General features: G+C 39.5%; 1 protein-coding gene across 2 annotated transcripts in view; it reads left to right on the top strand.

Annotated features, from left to right (window-relative positions):
* Window positions 1-5,773: 5,773 nt before the first annotated feature.
* The window catches only part of LOC108276952 (BBX high mobility group box domain containing), a 53,498-nt gene continuing 53,271 nt past the window's right edge, over window positions 5,774-6,000 (top strand). For both annotated transcript variants that reach the window (XM_017489120.3, XM_017489117.3), the window contains exon 1: window positions 5,774-5,966. The gene's annotated coding sequence lies outside the window, so the exon portion shown is untranslated. The remainder of the gene's footprint in view (window positions 5,967-6,000) is intronic.

The raw sequence follows: 6,000 nt of genomic DNA, 5'->3' as shown, positions 1-6,000 counted from the left end.
AAAATGGGAAGTGGCTATAAGAAAATAGCACAAGCACTGAAAATGCTTGTGAATGCACTGAAATGCACTGAAAACCATAAATAATTAAGAAGTTTCAGTCAACTTGAAATGTAATGAATCAACCTGGAATTGGACGTGTGTCTATATTGTCTCAATGCGCTGTGAAGAGGATGGTTCGAGTGGCCAAAAAATTTCCAAAGGTCACAGATGGAGAATTGAAGAAGAGGTGGGGTGAACTGAAGAGGAGAGTCCACCAGCGTAGACCTCAAAATTTGAAGGATCTGGAGAGATTCTGTATGGAGGAATGGTCTCAGATCACTTGCCATGTATTCTCCAACCCCATCAGGCATTATAGGAGAAGACTCAGCTATTATCTTGGCAAAGGGAAGTAGCACAAAGTATTGACTAAAAGGTGCCAATAATTGTTGCACACCTACATTAAACAAAGATATTTTTTTGATAAACCTGTGTTTTGTTTGCAATTGTTTGATATCCATGACAGCAGAGTATTTTTGTAAATTTTTTTGACAAAAGATCAAAAGGTTAAACAATAAAGACAATTCTCACAGCTTTCTTTGCTCATATTTACCGAGGGTGCCAATATTAGTGGAGGGCACTGTAGTAGCTCATCACAGTGGTGCCCTTTATCAGAGGTCAATTTCAGACTAAAAGGCATTTTCTCAGTAAATTATTTACTGGTTGGCAGACTGATCTCAACCCAGCAGTAACACTGAGATGTTTAAAAATCACAGCAACACTTCTGCACCTAATGCACTCATACCAGTGCAACACACTACTATGCCAATGGTACTTTAGTGTCCTGGCTATACTTTGATTGCTCGACCTCTCACATATTATCTCATCAGTGGTGGTCATAAGAGGTAATCCCTTTCCACTACTGAATGGCGTAAAGGGGAACTGACATATTGTGTATAGCAACAGATGGAATGCAATTTGTAAATATATATATATACTTACAAAGTGCACCATTATGGAGGTGTACCTGATAAAATGGCCAACGGGTGTAGGCACAGTCCCCACCGAAACTATTGGAACGGCAAGGCCAGTTCATTTGTTTGTGCTATACACCAAAGACATTTGGGTTTGAGGTTAAAAGACCCTCAAAAGTGTTTAGTATTTCAGCTTTTATTTGCTGATATTTACAACCCCAATTCTAAAAAAGTTGGCACAGTATGGAAAATGCAAAAAAAAAGAGTCATTTGAAGATTCAATTCACATTGTACAATACTAAAAACACATTATTTGATGTTTTACTTTGTGAATTTAATTTATTTTTGAAAATATACACTTATTTCAAATCTGATGACTGCAACACACTCTAAAAAAGTTGGGACAGTCAACTGTGTAACATCATTTTTTCTTTTAATAACACTTATTAAGCGTTTGGGCACTGAAAACACCAGTTGGTTAAGTTTACCAAGTGGAATTTTCCACCGTTCATTCATTATGCATTTCTTCAGCTGCACAACTATATGGGGCCTTCGCTGCATTATTTTGTGCTTCATAATGTGCCACACATTCTCAATCAGAGACAGGTCAGGACTGTAGGCAGGCCATGCTAGCACCAGCACTCTCTGCTTACGCAACCATGCGCTTGTAATCCGGGCAGAATGTGGTTTGGCGTTGTCCTGCTCTGGATGGCAGTATATGTTGCGCCAAAATGTGTACATATCTTTCTGCATTAATGGTACCCTCACAGATGTGCGAGTTACCCATGCCATGGGCACTGACACACCCCCATACCAAGACAGACACTGGCTTTTGGACCTGATGCTGATAACAGGCTTGGATGGCTGTTTTGTCCAGAAACTATTCCAAATGTTGACTCGTCAGACCACAAAACACGATTCCACTGTGCTACTGTCCATCTCAAATGAGGCCGAGCTCAGAGAAGTCGGCGGCTCTTCTGGACAGTGTTGATGTATGGCTTCTGCTTTGCATAGTAAAGCCTTAACTTGCATCTGTGGATGCAGTGACAAAGGGAGTTGACTGACAAAGGTTTACTAAAGTATTCCTGAGCCCATGTCAGGATATCCATTACGGACTCATGACGGTTTTTGAGACAGTGAGGTCTGAGGGATCGGAGATCACGCACAGTCAGAAGTGGTTTTCGGTCTTGCCCTTTACACACTGAGACTTAACCGGATTCCTTTAATATTTTAAGTATATTGTGCGCTGTAGAAGGTGAAATGCCCAAAATCCTACCGATTTGTCTTTGGGGAATGTTGTTCTCAAAGTGTTGGATTATTTACTGACTCATCTGTTGGCAGATTGGTGAGCCTCCACCCATCCTTGCTCTTGAAGGACTAGGCCTTTTTTGGAGGCTCCTAATAAACTATGATTAGATGATTGCCTTGCATGTTTCACATCACCTTCTTATTTCAACTTGTCGCATTGCTATTAGTGCTAAATTGCCCCTTCCCAACTTTTTTGGAATGCGTTGCATGCATCAATTTCAAAATAGATGTTTATCTTCAAAAAAACTGTGCAGTTGATTAGGTAAAACCTCAAATACCTTGTCCTTATACGTTTTTGTTTAAATACAAGTCAAAGTACATTTACAAAACACTCCTTTTTGTTTTTATTTTCCATACTGTCCCAACTTTTTCGGAATTGGGGTTGTACATCTAGATGTGTTAAATAACATAAAACATAGAACCTTTTGTATCAGACCACCCAATTTTTAGGTGAGCAAAAGTATAGGAACAGATAAGTCTTGAAGTAAATTACTCTTCGTATTTGTTTGCATATCCCTTGCTTGCAATAACTGCATTAAGCCTGCGACTCATTGGCATCACCAAATTGCTGGTTTCTTCTTTTGTGATACTTTTCCAGGCTTTTAGCGCAGCCTCTTTTGGTTGATGTCTGTTTTGGGGGCTTTTTCTCTTCAGTCTTCTCTTCAGGAGGTTAAATGCTGCTCAATTGGGTTAAGATCTGGTGGTTGACTTGGCCAGTTTAAAACCTTCCACCCCCCCCCCCCCCCACCCCCCCACCCCCCCCCCAAAAAAAGTCCTTTGTTGAGTTGGCAGTGTGTTTTGGATCATTGTCTTGCAGCATAATAAAGTTTCTCCTGCTTAATATGGATGCATTTCTCTGTAAACTGGAAGACAAAATGCTCCTGTAAACCTGTGAATTCATTCTGCTGACACCTTCACGAGTTAAATCATCAATAAAGATTTAAAGATTAGTGAGCCTGTTCCAGAAGCAGCCATAAAAGCCCAAGCCATGACACTACCTCCACCATGTTTCACAGATGAGTTTGTATGTTTTGGATCATAAGCAGATCCTTTCTTCCTCCATACTCTGGCCTTTTCATCACTTTGGTAGAAGTTAATCTTGGTTACAGAACTTTTGTGGCTCATCTCTGTATTTCTTTTCAAAATCCAATCTGGCCTTCAGATTCTAATGATGAGTGGTTTGCATCTTGTGGTATGGCCTCTATACTGCATTTCCGCTCTCGAAATCTTCTTCGAACAGTGAATTGTCATAGCTTCACCCCTGCCCTGTAGAAGTTGCTGGTGATGTCACTGACTGTTGTTTTTGCGTTTTTCGTCACAACTCTCACAATGTTTTCTGTCATCAGCTGTTGTTTTCCTTGGCCGACCCATTCTGTGTCTGTTGCCCAGTACACCAGTGGGGTCGTTCTTTTTCAGGACATTCCTAATGGTTCTTTTGGCTATGCCCAATGTTTGTGCAATGCCCCTGATTAATTTTACCCCCTTTTCTTAGCTTCAGCTTGGCTTGTTTTTCTCCCATAGACAGCTCTACGATCTTCATGTTGGTTTATCCTTTTTAACAACAAATGCGTCACATGCGAAACTGAAGGCTAGAACCCAAGAGTAGATATTTAGAGCTATTTATTGTTTAAACAATCTAACAAGAAACACCTGTCAATCACATGTTCCAATATTTTTGCTTGCCTACAAATTGGATGGTCTGATACAAAATCTGCTATGTTCTATGTCGATTAACACATCTACATATAAATACCAGGAAATAACAGCTGATATTCTAAACTCTCTTCTCATATTTATCTTTTGATCTCAAACCCAAATACCCTCAGTCTACTGAAAAAAACAACAACAACTGAATTGGCCTTGCCATTCCAATAGTTGTGGAGGAGACTGTATAAGCTAGGTGTACCTAACATAGTGACTACCAGGTATTACATTTACATTTATTCATTTAGAAGTCGCTTTTATCCAAAGCGACTTACAAATGAGAAAATACAAGCAAGTATATATTGAGCAAACTAATAGTTGGGAATCTGACCTTGTGGTTTAACATGATTTAGTTGCTTTTATATTTTTTAATCATTCTCTATTCAATTTGCCTAGGTGAGCAACATGGATGCACATTTAAACAAAACAACAACATAAAAACACATGAAAAGGTGACCAATTCAGTTGTCCAGTTGGCATCTATCAGTGATGTACTAAATGGTTACAATTAGTTTCGTTAGAGAAGGCACAGATATATCTAAACGCTTGATAACAGGAACTTACAACTTTTCCAACCAATGGCTTGATTGGGCTGGTACCTCGTAGATACACCTACTATACCTTTAGTACGTGCCTTTTACCTTTAAAACTTCGCTCGAAAAGCTAATTACAGTCCGATTGTGTACCTTAAATATTTTCAAAGTTAAACTAAAGGTTTATAGACAAAATGAACATTTCCAAAGACAGAAAAAGATAACGGTAGCAATTCCAGCGACAAGGAAAGAAAGGTATACTTTAGTAGCTTTTTTTCCCCTTCTTTCTAAGTGTGCATAACACTGTCATTTATGACTAAACAACACTTCATTTCTATTGACATTATCTTAGTTCTGTGACTATGTTTACTTTGCACGGTCTCTAGAATTGGTCCTTTTTGAGTGATTACATGCATCAAGAAAGAAATGTGAAAGGCTGGACTAGAAATGGTATCAAACTCGTGCTTTAACAGTGGTTTTGTAGTAAATAAGACTTAAGTAGATTAGCACCATGTCTGAATAAGACAATACAGTCTACTTGAATAAATGAAACGAGTCACCATTGATAGGCTATATCAACTGTTTGTACAAACAAAACACCACGACCACACCAGCTACTGTATACAGTGAGTTACTAACTATAGCTAACTGACCTAATCACCATTTACTCATACTCATCACCTCATCTCGCCTTTTGTTTAGTTAGCTATAAACTGTGGGTTTGTTAATGAGATGAGGAAGGGGAGAGAGAGAGAGAGAGAGAGAGAGAGAGAGAGAGAGAGAGAGAGATTACAGGCTAGATAGCAAAGTGTTGATAAAGAGAGCAGCGAGGAATGAGAGACAGGGAAACAGTGCATGGAAAAACTCGAATAGACGTTTAACACGACTTTTTTTTTCTTTCCCTAAAGTCGTGACCAAGTCGTATCACCTCAGTATAACATAGCAGAACAGTGCGTTTGTATTTATATAAAATATAATAATGCTGGCTGTTAGACATTGTCACTGCCTGTCTTCTTCAAGCGAATGAGGCGCCTCCATGTCGTTGCTGTTCACACCGAATGAACGTTTCCTCCATAACATAACACAACATAACATAACACAACACAAAACAACATAACATAACCGCCGAGCAAAACGAGCTGCTTGTGTTGTTATGTAGTGTGAGGTGTAATAACCGAGACATTAGGATGTTTGGATTAATGTATGTTTCGGATGGGCGTTGAAATGTTAAACGCTCTCTGTGTGGCTGTGTATCGCTGCCTCTCAAGTGCGCGGCCAATAGCGGCTGTCCATACAAAACACACATTCACTTACTCTGTGTACAGTAGCAAAAGAAAGAAAGAAAGAAAGAAAAAAAGAAAAAGTGAACAGAGAGATACATATTGTCGGAAGCGTGACAGAGGTGTCCGACGAGACATTCGCAGCAACACTGTGTCCGCCGAGTCACTTTAAAGTGCCCTGGCTGTTTCAGGTAAGCGCCCGAGAGCACTATCACAAACACTCCA

The sequence above is a fragment of the Ictalurus punctatus genome, chromosome 16 (genome assembly GCF_001660625.3).
Source record: "Ictalurus punctatus breed USDA103 chromosome 16, Coco_2.0, whole genome shotgun sequence".
Classification (NCBI taxonomy): Eukaryota; Metazoa; Chordata; class Actinopteri; order Siluriformes; family Ictaluridae; genus Ictalurus; species Ictalurus punctatus.
Note: the sequence above shows the minus strand (reverse complement) of the source record. Positions and strands in the feature narration are given on the sequence as shown.